At 44.3% G+C, this 18211-nt stretch overlaps 1 protein-coding gene across 2 annotated transcripts in view; it reads right to left on the bottom strand.

The window, feature by feature from the left end:
* Positions 1-18211, bottom strand: part of NEK7 (NIMA related kinase 7) — a 145175-nt gene that overhangs the window by 120848 nt on the left and 6116 nt on the right. The window contains exon 2 of one of the 2 annotated variants that reach the window (XM_055144859.1): positions 9657-9731. The exons of the other annotated variant lie outside the window; for it this stretch is intronic. The gene's annotated coding sequence lies outside the window, so the exon portion shown is untranslated. The remainder of the gene's footprint in view (positions 1-9656; positions 9732-18211) is intronic. 2 annotated transcript variants of the gene reach the window in all.

Below are 18211 nucleotides of genomic sequence, written 5' to 3'. Positions count from 1 at the left end.
ACTTCTTGGACATGATAATCATTTATTAAATAAGCAGTATATCTATAATATTCCTTTATTATTCAAGAATCTTTATAAACTCTGTCACTATTAAAGATCAAGGCTTTCTGAACTAGTGAAGAAAGCTAACATCCTGGAGATTATCAATCTTCGGGTTTCTAAAAATCGTGTTTTATACCAAAAACAAGAAAACATGAAAAAAAATCTTTATAAATCTATATTTAATGTTAATTTAAATCTAAAAGTTTTTGTAAGGATATACTTCCAAATAATGTTTTAATTTAACAAATAGTATAAAATGACAAAAATTAGAATTGTAATTAATAATTGTAAAAACTTATTTCCTATCCTCAAAAAACAAAATGCAGAAAATAATACCAAAAAATTTCTACAGAACAGGTATAAGTATATTGCCTACAGCCCATAATAAATTATATTCCTAATACTGTAAGAGGCCTTTTAAAACTAAAGGAGAGGGGGGCTTCAAAAGAGAGCAAATGCTTTTCCGCTCTACTAAGCTTATTATACAAATTTTCTTACTGAACCAAATGAGGTAATAATGCTCATATAACTAGTACTTTCTGCTAAGCCTACTCCAGTCAGGTAAAATTACTTTGTTCATAATTAATGACTCTTTAGCTGTTCCAACAGTCTTTATTTTATCACCAATACCCATAAATATTTTCCAAATTCTGATTATTAATCATCAGAAAGTTAATAATTGGTATTTCATGACCAAAAACCAAAAGAGAATTAAAGGTGTATTCATTATTAAGGAAGTGTGTAATATCTGTAATGAAGTAATAAGTCGAGTAGTTTTCTCTTTTTTAAGACTTATAGGAGGTAAGGTGCTTGCCTGGCATACCAAGCTGATTTAGAAACCCCAGCATTACCTGATACCAGAGTTCACTCCCGTGCAGAGCAAGGAATAACCCCTGAGCACTGCCAAGTGTGGCCTACACCCCACTTCTCACCCCATCACATCCTAGTCCCAGCGGGGGAAAAAAATTTCTCATGAATCATTCATTAAACACTAATGGATGCTGTACCTCTTTAAAACCTCTTTATCCAACACAGATTTTTCCAAATATGTCTAGACTCAAAAGTCTTCCACATCTCTACATATCTTAAAGAACTCTGGCATTTTGTTGAATATAGCTTGGTCAATATTTTATTTGTGCTTCGTTGGTGTGATTTTTGGTATTCAGACTACACTCACTAGGGGCCAGAGCGATGAACAGCAGGTAGGGCATTTGCCTTGCACATGGCTGACCATATGGTTCCATCTCCGGCATTCCATATGGTTCCCAAGCACCGCCAGGGGTAATTCCTCGATACAGTCATAAGGAAACCTTGAGCATTGCTGCGTGTGGCCCAAAAACAAACAAAAAAGATTATACTAACTCAATAGCATGAACTGGAAGATTCTCATTCAATTAAAACATATAAAAGTTAAAAATAACAGGCTTATAAGCATGCTGTGAAGCCTACTCACATTAAATTTTCCAAGGTCAAATAAGGTCGATTCATTATTACATCTTGAGTCAATTTTTGACAACTGTTCTTTATCTTAGTATTTGTTTTTACTGAGTTCTACTTTAGAATTCATACCATTGCTTTTGTCTTTTCCTTTGTGTTTTCCTTATAAATTTAGGCTCACTTTATCCTGTTTAACTTTCTAGGCTTAGTTGTTCTTTGAAAACCAGCACAAAATAGAGGATTGCTTTTCAATCTGAGTCAAATCTTTAAAAACACAATTTAATATAATGCAAGTAAATTGTCTTCCTGACACTTCTCTCCTATAATTTTTTGCTTCCTTGATATTCTTTCATCTCTTGCCATATGAACCATGTTTGCTTGTTTGACTCTTTCTCAGATATTCAGCAAAACATATATTCTCTCCTATTTTAAATTCTGCTAATGGTGACGTCCAAGTGTTTTAAGTCGTCCTTTAGCCAGTTTTTGGCGGTTGATCACAGGAAAAGTGAAATGGATCTTACAACACACAATCCGGTCTGGGTTAGCCCAGGATTGGTCATGCCACTGCTCTTCCCTTGCCCTAAACTTCCATCCCCAAATTCTTAAGATTATAGGTTTTTTTTTTTAATAATCATAGCCTATTTCTCTGTTTCTGGCACTTAGCACTATTTCCAATCTCATATAACAACTGTTTGACTGTTGCTTCCACATCTAGTTTTTTTAAGTACTTATTCCCAATGCTTTTATACAAAGATATCCCTTTCCCTAACTCTTAATTTTGATTTTTCTCCTAGAATACATCTTCAAATAATAATTTTAGGGGGCATTTAACACACAGAGTTGGAGAGAGAGTACTGAGGGTAATTCACTGGCCTTGCATGTCAATGACCCTGGTTCAAACGCTGGCCACATATGGCTCCCCACTGCCCCCCACAACCCCAAGCTTCACCAAGAATGACACAAAGCACACAGTCAGGAGTAGTCCCTGAGCACCACCGGCTGTGGCCCCAGGCCCACCTCTCCACAAAATTTAAAAGGGAAAAAAAAAGGACACCCATACGAAACATTTTATCAACCCTCAAAAAATCTAAAAATTTTTTCATCATCTATGAACAATAACTTAGTTGCATATACAGTGTTTTAGCCATAATAATAACTTTTAAAACTCCTTTGTTTTGTTCTCTGCAGACCTCTGAATAATTGTTCCATTATTTTGGGCATTCTATAAAGAGAAGACATTGATCCACTCCCAAGTTATTGGGTGATCCTAGTTCCAAGGACTTGATTTTACCAATTATTCATCAAGGAGAGTCACACACATGTGTCTAGTGCTATTTAACCCAGTACCTAATAACATAAGTCAAACTCGAAAGTGGGTCACCATGATAAATAGCAGGAAAATTAATTACTTTATGTTTGATCTTTCTTTCTTTCTTCTTTCTTTCCTTCTTTCCTTCTTTCCTTCCTTCCTTCCTTTTTTCATTTCCATACCAAACATACCTTTTGATCTGTGGTCAAAAAGCATTTTGTTGATTTTCTTGTTCAGGTTTTATTTCAAGGTAAGCTCCTTGATTAAATAATCAGACATTTTCAGCTGGCACAGAACCTGCCTCCTACATATTGACGATTTATAAACCAGTACCTCCAGAATTTCATTTCCAGACTACTGAATCACTCTGCCCGCTCAACCCCATTCAAGTCTCTATTCCCTACGTGAACAGCAATGTTACTGAGCCAATGCACAGAGTCTGCAGGCTGTGGCAAATTCTTCTATTCTCTCACCTCCACAGCCTCCCAAATACCTCTGCCCTCCCCAAACTCTCCTGAGTCTCACCAGTCCTGTCACCTAATAACTCTTCTGCCTGACAATGATTACAGAATGCCTACTCTGCGCACTTATCATTGCTATGCAAATGAAATCTATGCAAACGTAAAGCTGTGAAACTGAAAATCGAATCATGAACAACTCCTGCTTAAAAACTTTTAATCACGCAAACATACTTTACTTAGCTTTGCTCCATATTTGCCAGCACCTGTCCCTATCCCCCACTTATAAACTGTATATTCCACTGGGAGTGAGCCATTTCCCTTTTCTTCACACGCCAGGCTATCTCACGGCCATGTCCCTCTGACACAGGTCATACCATCTTTGTGAGATACCCAATGCCTGCTGGTCTGTTCAGAGAGCCCTGCTTCAAGCCCTTTGGAAAATCCCACCTTAATTATTTGTCTTTGTTTATTTCAACGAATCAGTTACCTGTGAATGTGAGAGCTTAACAATTAACTACTCTAAACAACTACTATCTTAGGTAAGTAAGATTTGTTAGTTATTTCTTTCTCTTCAGTACATATCACTGTCACTGTATCACTGTCATCCTGTTGCTCATCGATTTGCTCGAGCGGGCACCAGTAACGTCTCCATGTGAGACTTGTTGTTACTGTTTTTGGCATATCGAATACACCACCCCATGGGTAGCTTGTCAGGCTCTGCCTAGCAGGTGAGATACTCTCGGTAGCTTGCCGGGCAGTACATATTAAGGACCAACATATAATTGTTAAATAACAAAAATTACAAAATTACAAAAATACAGCTCTGACAAATGAGTTGAACTAGATTTTTTTTTAAGTTCACAAGAGATCTAGTTTTGAATGATTAAAGTTAAGCTATACCTCCTGTGTAACTTATCTGAGCTCACGCCCCTTTAAAGAAACGGTCAAATGTAACAGCATGGGCCAGCTGGACAAGGTCTGAAATCCTTCCCACAGAGTAAGGAAAAAGACAGTTTTCTACTACCCAACAATTGGTGAAAAAATGAAGTAGTAAAGCTGTACCCAAATGTAAGTATTTATAAATGTGTCTTTATGATTTCCCTTAACTTGTCTTCACAGAGGAATTCTGTCTAGAGATACAAAACACAGAAATCCCTAAAGCCCTTTCTTAAAAAATAATCTAAAAACCTTTGACAGACTTTCTCTTTGCTTAAGTCCTATGGGCCCAAAATGCCCTCACAAACTGGGTAAATGCTCCCCGACATTTCTGCCACGTCATTCAGTTACTCACTTAGCAACAACCAAGGCTGGCAAAGCAAGAACATCAGTACCAAGCCAACCATTCAACTGTAACACTTGAAAAATCGTGGCTAGCAAACTATACCCATCCATAGGGGGAGAAAAAAAAAATCTGCTATACTTAAAGCACTAAGGTAAACAGTATGGACCCATCTTCCCAAATCTGATTACAATTAAACAATCGACTGAATTCCCTGCACTAAACACTTCAAAGCTATGAAGAAGTCTTCACAGCAAAGCTGATAAAGCACGATGGCACACAAGCTAGGGCTTGAAAGCCTTTTCACTGGTATGGATTACTTATTGGAAGATTACTTGTTTTAGTAGTTCGGATCTGTAACAAGTAATCACTAATACAAAAACTCAGCACCAAAAAAATTCTTTAAAAACCAACTTTTCATTTAAGTAAAGATTAAAAAAAAAAAAGCAGACCTCTCTAAATCAATGATTTAGAAATCAATCAACAAGAAAAGCAGATGTAACCCAGTCTTGTGTTTAAGTACTACTTAGCACTTTGAGCAAGTATTAATACTTTGTTTTTCCATTTTTTTAGTAGAAAATCTCCCTGAACCTGGTACTCTGAGAGAAGGATTTTTGAGCCTGTGATGTTGAGAATGATTTTACAGTTTATCCTTATTTTAAATGCTTATTAAAGAGTCAGGTTAGTCATGTGCTCTGAATACTTACCTTATTGAAGACCGCGCTCAATGCATTGATTATTTCTGAACTCATAAAACTCTTATATTTTTAGAAGCCACTTTCAAAGACTTCCTGTCAATTACTTCTTTTGATGCTTCTAAAACAAGTGTATAGACAAGGAAAATGTGGCCTAGAGCTAGGTAGAACAGCAAGGGTGATAACTCACAGCGCTGCTGTCTTCTAAGGGACTTTACTAACCCTTGCTCAAGGTCAAGGCACCCTTAAGAGCTGAGTTAAGCAGAACAAATGAATAGTCTACTCACCAGATAATTAGGTTGGTCAGTCAAACATAATCAACTTATTAATGTTTTAACAAAGTAAATCTAGTCTGTAAACTGCACTTTTCTGTTTTCTTGTTGTTTGATGCTTTGGAGGGGAGCATACCCAGAAGGGCTCAGGGCTTACTGTGGGCTCGATGCTCAGGGATCATTCCTGGAGGTGCTCAGCGACCCATATTTTGTGCTGGGGCTGGTCAGCCTCCTGCAAGCATCAAAACTCCTGCACTATTGCTCTGGCTCCTGTGTACTCTCTTTCGAAGGTGGAAATACACACGTGCTCCTGTGCACTGTCCTTCGGAAAGGCATGCATGTTCCTGTGGACTGTCCCACAGAAATACACATGTGCTCCTGTGGACTGTCCTCTGGAAATACATGCGTGCACCACTTCACCTCGGAAACAGCAAAGGTGACGTTAACTGTATCTGTGGGTTTGTTTGCTCTTTCTTGTGCTGTGCATAGATTCCTAACGCAAGTTAATATTGAGGGAAAACTAAGAAAGGAGTGAAAAAAGGTAGATACATGAAAGGCACTGTCTCAGAGTTATACAGTATACCTCATTTGTAATAAAAAGACTTTCTAGTGTACCCGTCAGGAAAATAAGGCTTACATTTTGCCTTTCAAATTTTACTGTGAGACAAAATTCAACTGCTCTTACACTCTTCCTGTCAAGAAAAATGAGTTATTCTCTGAATGGATTATGCAAAGTTAACCCAGGCAGCTGCTAAGAAAACTTTCTCACCAAACTCTGCCAAATATTTCAATCCCAACCTGCACCATCTTGCAGTCCTTTTTGTGTACTTTTGAGCACAGTCTATAAAATCATGCCAGCCTGTGGACATACATCTTTTCATATACACAATCACATGCTAGGAACAAATGTACCTTCTCTGGTGCACTTGTCACATGAAACTAATTTTTATAAATACTATCCAAAGGAACTGGAGCAATAGCACAGCGGGTAGGGCGTTTGCCTTGCACGTGGCCAACCCGGGTTCTATTCCTCTGTCCCTCTCAGAGAGCCCAGCAAGCTACCGAGAGTATCCCGCCCACACGGCAGAGCCTGGCAAGCTACCCGTGGCATATTCAATATGCCAAAAACAATAACAAGTCTCACAATGGAGATGTTACTGGTGCCTGCTCCAGCAAATCGATGAACAATGCTACAGCGCAACTACCCAAAGAATAAAGACTGCTATTTTATCTTAATAGCTGGACTAAAAATTAAAGCCTTGAAATATAAAGGACCCACAAAAAAAATCCCTAAAAATCAAGCTAATTGTGTTTTGCTTTGAGACCACCAAACCAAAATTGTAAAATTACTATTAAATTGGCTCCAGAGACCTGTGGAAACTGTGGAAGAATAGTTGCTCTAAAGTCTTTTCTAAACGCCTTTCTGAAATGGCTTGAAGAGAGGCTTAAAATGGCAGAAAGAGGGGCTTAAAAAGGCACAGATTTGCTAAATATAGAAATTGCACAATTTGGGACAGAACAAGAAAATATTTTTTACTTATCATACTTTTAGCCAGATCAGAGTGCACCGTGAGTGACCTTGGAGTCTCTCCTGTATTCTTCCTTCAGCATTTCTTTACCTTCTAATAAAAAAAAAAAAAAATTGCTCTTTGAGCTGGGCAAGGAAGAACAGGATCTGACACACTGTCCCCAGACAGACTCATGTGCTACCAGACATAATCCATCATCCCCTCGTGACTGGTGGCACTAGAGTGCGAGCCTGGGCCAGACGTCTACTGAGCCCATCCGCCTGCTCAATTCTGTCATCTGTAGAGTCCACAGATGCCCACGACTCACACAGGCATCTTCCCACCTCACGATGCCTTTACTACTCCTTCCCCGGCTTAGTCTGACGACTCTAGATTGAATAAATGGGGAACATATTCTTCACTCCCGGTTGGAGCACAAGGGCTCTGAATTCTCAGCAGACCTGGCTCCTGTTTCTTCTCCTGTATTCCTCAGCATGAGGCGACGTGACAATATGATTGACTAAGGCCACCCCTGGAGCCCTGTCTCTTCTCCCAACTGGCAGGAAGGAATGAATACTGTTTTGACAGTCACTGGAAACGCAGGATCTGGGACGACCCATGGGACCTGCACAGACCAGCTCCCCCCACATTTTGAGTGCAGATCTGGGAAGACATCTACAGCCAGAGTGGGAGAGTTTGTCCTCGCTACCACTCGGGAGCCCACTGCCACTGAGAAGGCCAAAGCTTGGGGACAGAGAGACAGGACAGGGGTTCAACTTTGCATGCCACCGACCCCGATCAGATTCCTGGCATCACATGGTCTCCCGAGCACTGCCAGGTGTCAGAAGCCCAAAAACCATCAGGCGGCCCAAGGAATCCCCGCCACAGCGATGTGTAAGCAGTACCACACGTTCAGGTCCTCCCACTGAACACCCACTCAGCTGGCCAAGGATCACTGGGTGGCAGCCCCAGATCTTTTGGGCACCCCCACCAAAAATAAGTACGTAAATAAATAAAAATCAAAAAGAGTCTGAGGTGCCAACGAATCAGAAAATATCCCAATGAAAACAGATTATGCTTCTTTATGCTAAGTGAACAACTCTTGCATCTCTGCCTTCCATGGGGTGGCAAATACCACATCAGTAAGATGTGCTGGGGCCCGGGAAACCAACTCGAAGACTGGAGCTACGTCTTTGCACGTGCTAGGTCCCAGGCGGATTCCCCAGAATCGAGCAGCCTCTGGGCATCGGCAGGAAAGCAGCACTAGTGTGACCATTCACCCTTCTGGCCTGCACTGACAGTGGGGTACCCCCCACGTCTCCAGAGCACTTCCTCGGCAGTCCACAAAGAAGCTGCAAGGAAGTGGAGTGTCTCATTTCTTTATTCTCTCCATGTTTCAACAGAGCCACAGCTATCCAGAGTGGGAAGGTGCCAGAACCGAAAAATAAACACCACCACCACCTGCTCAGCGGAGACTTCGCTCCTTCCCAATTCATCACCAAGCCACTGCTGGAACCCAGCTTAAATCTCTCCCACAGTTGCTGGAAACGCAAAAAGAACAATGGCAGCTCCAGGCCCGCAGTTACTCAGAACATGAAGGAGATCTAGAGAGGCAAGGGTTCTGACGGACAACACCCAGGTGACGGGGAGACAGGAAGATGGCGAAGCTGGCTGTCAAGTGAGCAGGGTCTGGGAGTTCTCCGGAGTATGAGGGAACAGAGGAAGGGGAAAGGCAGGGCATTCCCACCAAGTGCATGGGATGTCCCAGGAAGCAGGAGGACAGCAGGAAGGGCAGCACGGGCAGATGCGGGGGCAGAAGCCAAGCAACTGGGGTACCTGAGATCATTCTTTTTTTTTTTTTTTTTTTTTGCTTTTTGGGTCACACCCGGAGATGCACTCAGGAATTACTCCTGGCGGTGCTTGGTTAACCATATGGGATGCTGGGAAGCAAACCTGGGTTGGATGCATGTAAGGCAAAAATGCCCTACCCGCTGTGCTATTGCTCCAGCCCCCTACCCCCACCGGGATCATTCTTAAACAAGCATGGAAAAATATTCAGAAGCTGGTATTGCGGACTGGGGAGGGGGGAGGGGAGAGTGTACTTTAAAAAAAAGAAAGAAAAAATTGAGGCAGGTATCAGAATCCCAGATTTTCAAGGGAGAGATCACCAAGGTAGCACTGTAGCACTATCGTCCCGTTGTTCAAGCGGGCACCCAAAACGTCTCCATTATGAGACTTATTCTTACTGCTTTTGGCATATCCAATATGCCACAGGGAGCTTGCCAGGCTCTGCTGTGAGGGCAGGATACTCTCGGTAGCTTGCCAGGCTCTCTGAGAGAGATGGAGGAATTGAACCCGGGTTGGCTGCATACAAGGGAAATGCCCTACCTGCTGTGCTGTCGCTCCAGTCCAATAATAATAATAATAATAATAATAATAATAATAATAATAATAATAATAATGATATTAATAGACATTGCGATTGTTCTTTCAAGAGTCTAGCAATGAAAACTATACAAAGATACCAAATAAAATATGTCTGATGGTGAAAGAAGCTTTCACTTTGTCCAGGAGATAATAATGAGTCAAACAATAACGTTCCCTGAATTCAAATGAGTCATTATTCTGGGAAAGGGAACAATTAAACAATTACCTGGTTTCTTCCTTATAGTAGCCAGTCCCCCATTTCTCCACCCGGCAACCTTTGGGACATGGAAATGGCAGCAATCTGCAAACAGACAGAGAGCCATGACGGGCAGACAGGGGTCTGCCCCTTCGCAGAACACCGGACCACTTAACTCCAGCACGAATCCATAGAGGTTCCCAAACTTACAGGGGGGGGGGGTTGTTAGGGGGGAGGAGCTTAGCATCCCCCAAATCTACCTTCTTCATGTGAACAAACAGAAAGTACCACACCCCGACATCCTGCGCTGTACTAGCCACTTTACCCTTCTAGATGGTTCCAGCACCCATAGTGGGAGGAGCTTGGGTGCAGTACCTCTCACTTTGGGAAAAAATGACATCACCTCTAAGGAAGGAAAATACTCAGGGCACTCATGGAACAAATGAGTATGTCAGCTCCCAATCGACTCGATCGGACGGCTGGCCCTGTCTCACCTCCTGTTCTGATTCCAGAAATCCAGTTCTTACACTGGTTGCCCAAGCCTCTAACACGCTATGCCAAACTGGTCTACACTCCTGACTCCACCCCTCCCCAGTCCCACCGCGTTCCTGTCTGGCACGGCCCGAGCTCATCGCGGTTCCCACCTCGCCCCCACGCTGAGGTCTTTCCACGCTGAGAAGGCACAAGGCAGATACCGAGCCCAGACGGAATCTCTGCTCTCTGAGTCACACCCGGCGATGCTCAGGGGTTACTCCTGGCTCTGCACTCAGGAATTACTCCTGGCGGTGCTCGGCAGACTATAGGGGATGCTGGGAATCGAACCCAGGTCAGCTGCGTGCAAGGCAATCGTGGTCCCCGCTGTGCTATGGCTCCAGCCCCCCAGAGGGACTCTCTGAAGGTGCCCCTGGCACAGCAGCCCTGCCCATCACACAGCGAGCCTCCCTCCCCGCCTGCCCCTGGGCCTGGCATCCATCCGAGGCTTCTCAGCAAGCAGCGGCTCCGCTGTTCTGGACATTCTCTCGCCACTGCCCACACTTTCAGCTCCCGGCCATCACCGTTCGAGAATGTTCTGAGGCGCGGCAGAGCAAGGAGCAGGGCTCAGGACAGGATCCATGCCTCGGGGAGAAGCTGAGATTTTCAGAAGGAAGCGCAGCCCGGGAGAGAGGCCTGGAGGCGCAGGAGCCCGAGTCTGGGCTGGTGTCGTGTCTGAGACTGAGTGGGGACTGAAAATAGGATCCAAAGCGGACAGAAATCTAGGAAGGCTGAGCAGAGAAGCCAGAGAAACCCACGGACTTCTTTATTTTTTTAGTGGCAGTTGTCAGATGTGAGTGGCGGGTGGGGAGAAGGCAGAAACGAGGCAGGAGAGGTAAGCCAGGGTCAAGCTGGCAGCAGAGGCTCTGCGGAGAGTCACAAAAATAGGTGAGCGAGACGGACACCCCGTCGCGGCGCTGAGATATTCCTGCGTCCCCGGGCTCTGTGGTTGTAAAAAAATTAAAATGTTTTTTAAAGCATAAACCTCAATCTTTCTATGGATATGGCACATAAAACCTTCCAGACACTGAGAGTAAGACTGGAGTCTCTGAGACAAATGGGAAGAAGTAACTTCCTTCCTGCCTTCTTTTCTTTGTTCCTTTCCTTCCTACCTTCCTTCCTTCCTTCCTTCACTTTCTTCTTTCCCTTCCTCCCTTTCTTCCCAACTTCCTTCCTTAATCCCCTTCCTTCCTTCCCTCCATGCCTCCCTATCCTACCCTGTAACTGTTCCTTATTCCCCTTCCTTCCTTCCTTCCATGCCTCTCCCCACCTTCCTTCCTTTCTTCTCTCCCTTTCTTCCTCCCCTCCATCCTTCCTTCCTTCCCTACTCTCTTCCTTCACTTCTTCCCTCCCTCCCCTTTTTTCTCTCTTCTTCCTCTTCTTCCTCCTCCTCTCCCCCTCACCTCCTCCCTCAAGGTCTCACATAAGCAAGACAACTGCTCTACTGCGAAGCTATATCCCTGACCCCAAAAAAGAACCTCTTTTGACTGTCTACTACCTTCCTTCCTTGCCTGCCAGCAGATGAAGGGGTTATGAAGTTGCAGTAATACCTAGAATTTTTTTTTTTAATCCACACTTGAGACAGTGTGATTTAAAATTCTAATGCATGAAACCAAGTGATGCGTACATATCACCATATTCTTCAGTCATGCAAAGTACACGGACTGGTGACAGGCAATCTTAGAATCTTTTTTTTTTTAATAAGTAGACATTACTGAAAGCCACCACCAATTAGCCTTCCTCACATTTTTCTGCATTTGTTGTCTTTATTTTTAAATAGCTTTAAAAATGGTTCCGTATTTTAGTTGATAGTTAAATATGTTCTTTATTAAATAGCTTTCCTCTTTCCATCTTATGCTGCAAGTGACCGCATGCAAAGCATTCCGTCATCCATGTCCATCATGCCACTGGCCTCCCTACAGATTCCTGCAAACCTCACTGCTCTTGGAGGTTTCTCTTTCTCACGCTCCCGCTAATGCATGATGCTTGTCTTCTGTTTGTATTTTGTTGTTTGGGAGCCACACCCAGTAATGCTCAGGGTTTACTGGCCCTGCACTCAGGAATCACTCCTGGCAGTGCTCGGTGGACCACATGGAACACCAGGGAACAAACCCAGATCGGCCAAAAGCCCTCCCCACTGTACGATCACCCCAGCCCCTAGGATGCTTGTCTCCGATGGCATCAGGGCTTTGGTGTCATCATGCCGACTCACTACTGGCCATGTCCCAACCTCCTCCAAGTCTCTCTCTTCAGCCTCGGACCTGACTGGGCCTGGATGGGAAGAATGGGAAGTTGGGAGAGTGAGAGGAACAGACAGGAAAGGACAGCTGGGAAGGGAACTAGTCTCGAAGAAACACCCACCTTCCAGGGGCTGGAGTGCCCCCAAGACTCAGAGGCCTGTCCCTGAGCTTCAAACCCGAACAGAGACATGCCATGCCATCAACTGCACCATCTCTAAAAGTCTCGAAATCTGTACGCAAATGTGCGGGAAAGTTCACACAGGAAGACTGTGCGCGTTATTGCCTGACCCTGGACAGAGGGGAAGTAGATGAAAGCAAGAGAGCAACAGCCGGCCAGGACCGGCAGCACTGCCCAGCGTCCAGGCACATCCGAGCTCACATTCGTACAGCACTGCAACTCTCCCTGCCATTCTCTGCTAAGACAGACACCCAACTGCTGTCAACTGAGTCCTACGGATATTCAATCAGCTCCAACTGTAGGCCCCTGGTGCTTGGCATTTGAAAAGACTTAAAAATGAACCTGAAAATAATTTAGAGATCCAAGACTTGGGGCTGGAGCGATGGCACAGCGGTAGGGCGTCCGCCTTTCACGCGGCAGACCCGTGTTCGATTCCTCCGCCCCTCTCGGAGAGCCCGGCAAGCTACCCGTGGCGTATTGGATATGCCAAAAACAGTAACAATAAGTCTCACAATGAGAGACGTTAATAGTGCCCGCTTGAACAAATCAATGAACAACGGGATGACAGTGACAGTGACAACACTTGGATTGTCAAACTGCCTCTTATCATTATAACAACAACCAAAAAACCCACTGTGTGTGTATGTGTGTGTGCGCGCACACACATGTACAGAGTAGCAGACAGGGGAAGGGGGGATTGAGAGAGAGGTGGAAAGGTCAGGAATGGTCATGAACAAGAAAGGCCTGGCCTTTAATGAATAATAAGCTTCAAAATAGTTGGCAAAATAATAGAAATCACTGCTTGCTAGACACAGTTTTAATCTGACCTAGTAGGCACTACTCAGTAAAGACTGAGCTTGTGGGCAGAGGCCTGTATTCACCAGCATGGAGCAACACTCCGAGAGTCAAGTCCCAAGCACCTGTTACCAGTGGAAAGAAGACAGTCACAGCAAATGGAAGCAGTTACTCATCGTGAAGTTCTGCAACACTTTCCGGCAAGGCTAGAGGTGCACCAGGCCACCAATCCAAGCTCGAGAGAGGGATGGGCAGGCTGCAAGGAGAGGCCGGGGCGCCAGAGGCAACCCGGAAAGGCGAGGAAGAAGGCTTCTGCCCTTCAGCACGATGAGAGCCTCTCAGAGGTCAGGGGTATGGGAGGCCTTCGCACCCGCCGAGAGAAGCAGTGTAGAAATGCCAGGAAAGGTGCGAACAACACCCAGTGCAAGCAGTAAGCGAACGAAAGTGGCACTGACCGTTTGGCTGGGACAAGAACTCAAACTAAAACTCAGATGTACTCTGAGATTTCACTTGCTTGAAGTGGAATTTTCTCTTCTGTTTTTACTCCCTTGCTATCTGCAAGACATGTATGCTCCTACATCGAATTTAATTGCTTCAGAACTTATCTAATAGGTTTCAACTGATTTATAACAGCGATCTAATTTGCTTTCATTGATTTATACATTAATTTCAATAACACCGATTATGCCATCCAAACCGAGTCGCTGAACAGTCTGATAATTAGACATAAACAAATCCAAAGGGCTAAAAAAAAGATGTTCCCAGTAAGAAAGGGCTCTTGGAAATAAATAACTTTTAACTTGAAATGATCTATTCAGAAGACTGTATGACATTTCCTAGCAGGGAATAAGGACATCAGAACTGTATGCACTCTGGCCAGAGAGGTAGTACAGCGAGGTGGGGTGCTTGCTTCACATGCAGATGACCCAAGTCAGACCCTGGTACCACGCATGGTCCCCCTGATCTCATCCAGGGGTGATCCCTAAGCACAGCCAGGTGTGATGCCAAAACAGAACAGAATTTTTTAAAGAACTGCATGCACTACTTGTTTTAAACATTGGCTTCCATTCTAGATCAGGAACTTTTCCGACTCTGTATATAAAAATCATGGGGGGCTGGGGAGTGGGTTAGGGCAGAGACAGGACTAGCATAAGGCCCACGCCTCACCTGAAGCTGTCACCAACATGGTCCTCAGCACTATGTATCCCCCAAGCATTGCCATTCTGCAGGTCTCCGGCCTGCCAGGTGGCCTGGGGAATCTCTGGTACCACAGGGCCTGAGGAAGTGGCCCTGGCACCAAACTGCCCCGGGGTTAGCCAACAATCCCCAAGAGGACCCTCATGCCTGCTGAGCACCATTAGTAAGAGGCTTTATTAGAAAAAAAAAAAGAAGGGGGGAGTGCTTGTTTTAAACTGCCAATGAGCACATGTTAAGTGAAAAATCTCTGGCAGAGGTATTCTGAGGAATACAATGCAACAGGACCAATGCTTTGAAAGTACAACTTATCTTAGTGACAGCCCCCAAAAAGGTCACTCACATATTTTTCAACTGCTATAAAAACTTTGTAAAAAATATTTTCAACATACAAACATTTCAAGGAGTCACAAAATAGCCCCATAAGGGCTGACTTGCTTAATCTCCAATCGCTCTGCTTCGAACAGCAGGACTTTCACAGAGAACCAAAGAACAAAACTCCGCTTTGCAGGGGCCAGACAGGACAGTGGAGCAGCCCGCCAGGATTCAATCCCTGGTGCCCCATATGGCCTCCTGGGCACTGTCAGGAGTGATCCCTGAGGAAAGAGCCAAGAGTAACCCCTAAACATCACTATGTGTGGTTCCCCAGCCCACTAAAATATCAGCTCTGCAAACAGAGGCATGGCTCAGAGGCAAAGGAAGCAGAGCCCGGCGTGATCTCTGAAGCACAGAGGGACGAGAGAATCAGGCCCACCTTGTGGCTGCAAACATCCCGGGCTCCAGAGTCAGGAAAGGCAAATGCTACCTTCATTTTGCTAACAGACAACGTCAAAGGCGGACTTCAGTTAGGCAAAGCAGCTGCTAACATCATGAGAAAATGTGTGTGACATATCGCCCAGACGACCCTGAGAACATCATAAACCCTCTGACCCTTTCCAGCCTATCCACCGCCTCCTCACACAGTTGGCTCCTCCCACGACGAGCCTCCATGATGCTCACTTCTTCTTCCAACCTGTTGATAGGTTGCACACCCAAATGTACCACTGTTCATGGAGGCACTCAAACACCTGCTGAAGTGAATCAAGCCCCAGAGAGGGCTGGGCTATCTTCCCATGAGCAAACCTTTACAGGGAACATACCAGGAACAGAGCAAGAGCCTACTAATTTGGGAAAGATTGAAACTAACACACACACACACACACACACACACACACACACACACACCCCTATCTATGCGTACTATCAGGATTCTTACAAAGGCAACACACAAAGAAATACTTTTAGAAACTCTCAGAAAATAGCTAAGCAAATTTGCATCCAGGTTTTAAAGTGAAAGGCCAGCTGAGAACATTTTCTTCCTGCTCTGAAAGCAATGGCTTTCGTGAATTGTGCACTTACGCTCTCCTTAGAAAGGAGTCTATACGATATGATAATAGAAAATGGAGGGGCTGGAGCGATAGCACAGCAGGTAGGGTGTTTGCCTTGCACGCGGCCGACCCGGGTTCTAATCCCAGCATCCCATATGGTCCCCTGAGCACCGCCAGGGGTGATTCCTGAGTGAAGAGCCAGGAATAAAGGAATAACCCCTGTGCATCGTCGGGTGTGACCCAAAAACCAAAAAAAAAGAAAAGAAAACGGAAGGAAAATGGGAGGGATACTGGGAACATTGGCAGTGGAGAATGGGCACTGGTGGAGGGATGGGTACTCGATCATTGTATGACTGAAATGTAAGCACGAAAGTTTATAAGTCTGTAACTGTATCTCCTGATGATTCATTAAAAAGTAAAAAATAAATAAAATTTTTTTAAAAAAATAGAAACTAGAGACAGGCTGTCTTGAGATTAGAAATCTAAAACTCACTGGTAAGATCCAAAGAGAGAGGTATGGACTTTCCCGATTCAATTTTAAGTCTAAGAAGGGGAGGTGATAGGTGATTTCTAACCCAGGATGAACAGTGGCCTTCCGGGCAGAGAAGCGGACACCCCAAAAAAGATAGCCAAAAAGACAGAGGCAGAGCTTGGCACTGCAAGTCACACAACAAGACGGAAAAGCTTTGGAACCCATCACCCCTGAGGTCTCAGGGGCGTGTTGGCCTTGTGGACACCTTGATTTCTGTCCACAAAAGGGTTGTGACCAGGTTAAAGAAACTTGCTTAGGCAGTCCCAGGAGACCCACCTAGTGTGAAAGGCCAGAATTCAGAGCACCCCCGGCTAGGATCGTCAGAGCCCACGCAAGGCTGTGGATCCCCATAGTCTTTATTCCCTTGGCTGTGATTTGCCTCGATCAGAGCAGTGGAAGGCAGTCCTAGGAAGGTATTTCTGGTGGTGAAGGAGACTGCGACGCTCTCAGGGGCCTGCTATTAGGACACTTCGCTGGAAACGGAAACTCCCTCTCGCACAGCATATACTATGAAACCAGGTGATGAATTCCTTCCTACTTGAGAGAGGAGGGCTGCAACTGCCTACTAAAATACAATATCAACAGGTGATATTTTTAATACTCAATCATAAAATAATAAAGTGACATTTAAAAAGCCATAGGATGTTATCAAAGGTAGGCATTTTATGAATACCATTGAAGCTACTGAAAATGTTAAGAAATGCTTATTTTTCACTAAATACTTCACCTGCTATCACATGACTCTAACTGTGCTGTGTTTTAACACCAAAGACTATAGAGAAAGAAAGTGAATTTGAAATTTTGCAGAAGACAACAAAGTGTTTCTCGCAATAAAAATCAATCCACCAAGAAGCATCTTTCTTACGTATCATCATCTGGATGATACATCTTATGTATCATTACCTGGAATGGTTAACAAACCAGGTCAAGAACTAAACTGTGGAATAAGGACATACTATTTGCCTCAAATAAATCATCTACTCTGTGAACTGATGAGTAAAATTAGGGGGTCTTATAAAGATTAGAGCCACAGGAAAATTATATTAAAAATTACAGAGGGGCCGGAGTATAGTTTTATTGTAATATATATATTACTCTTGTATATATACATATATACAAGAGTAAGACTCTTGCCATGCACATGGTGAGTCAGGTTTGATCACTGGTATCCCATCGCCAGGAGTGGTGTGGTCCCTGAACACAAAGCCAGAACTGAAGACCTGAACACAGCTGGATGTGACCCACAAACAACAACAACAATAACAACAACAAATACAGATAGATAGATAGATAGATAGATAGATAGATAGATAGATAATAGTTTGTCAAGTAAATATGAGCTGATTACAGAAATATCTTAATCATGTAAAAGGTCTGGGGGTGGGAGGAGATCGGGAAGGGCTGGAGCACATGCTTTGCCTACAGAACCCCTTGGGGTTTTTTTGTTGTTGTTGTTTGTTTTTAATTTTTATTAGTGAATCACCGTGAGGTACAGTTACACACTTAATGAACTTTCATGTTTGCATTTCGTTTACGTCCCTCAACCAGTGCCCATTCTCCCACACCAATGTTCCCAGTATCCCTCCCACCACCCCCACCCCAACCCCCACCACCCCACCCTGCCTCTGCACAGAGCAAAGACGTGGGGAGAACCCCTTGTTTTAATACTTCCAGCCCCACGGGGCATGGCTGAGCCAGGGATGGACACACCCCTGGGCAGCACCAGGTGTGGACCACCACCACCTCCT

This window comes from Sorex araneus, chromosome 7 (assembly GCF_027595985.1).
Source record: "Sorex araneus isolate mSorAra2 chromosome 7, mSorAra2.pri, whole genome shotgun sequence".
Classification (NCBI taxonomy): Eukaryota; Metazoa; Chordata; class Mammalia; order Eulipotyphla; family Soricidae; genus Sorex; species Sorex araneus.
The sequence above is the reverse complement of the archived record's forward strand: the minus strand, read 5'-3'. Positions and strand labels throughout refer to the sequence as shown.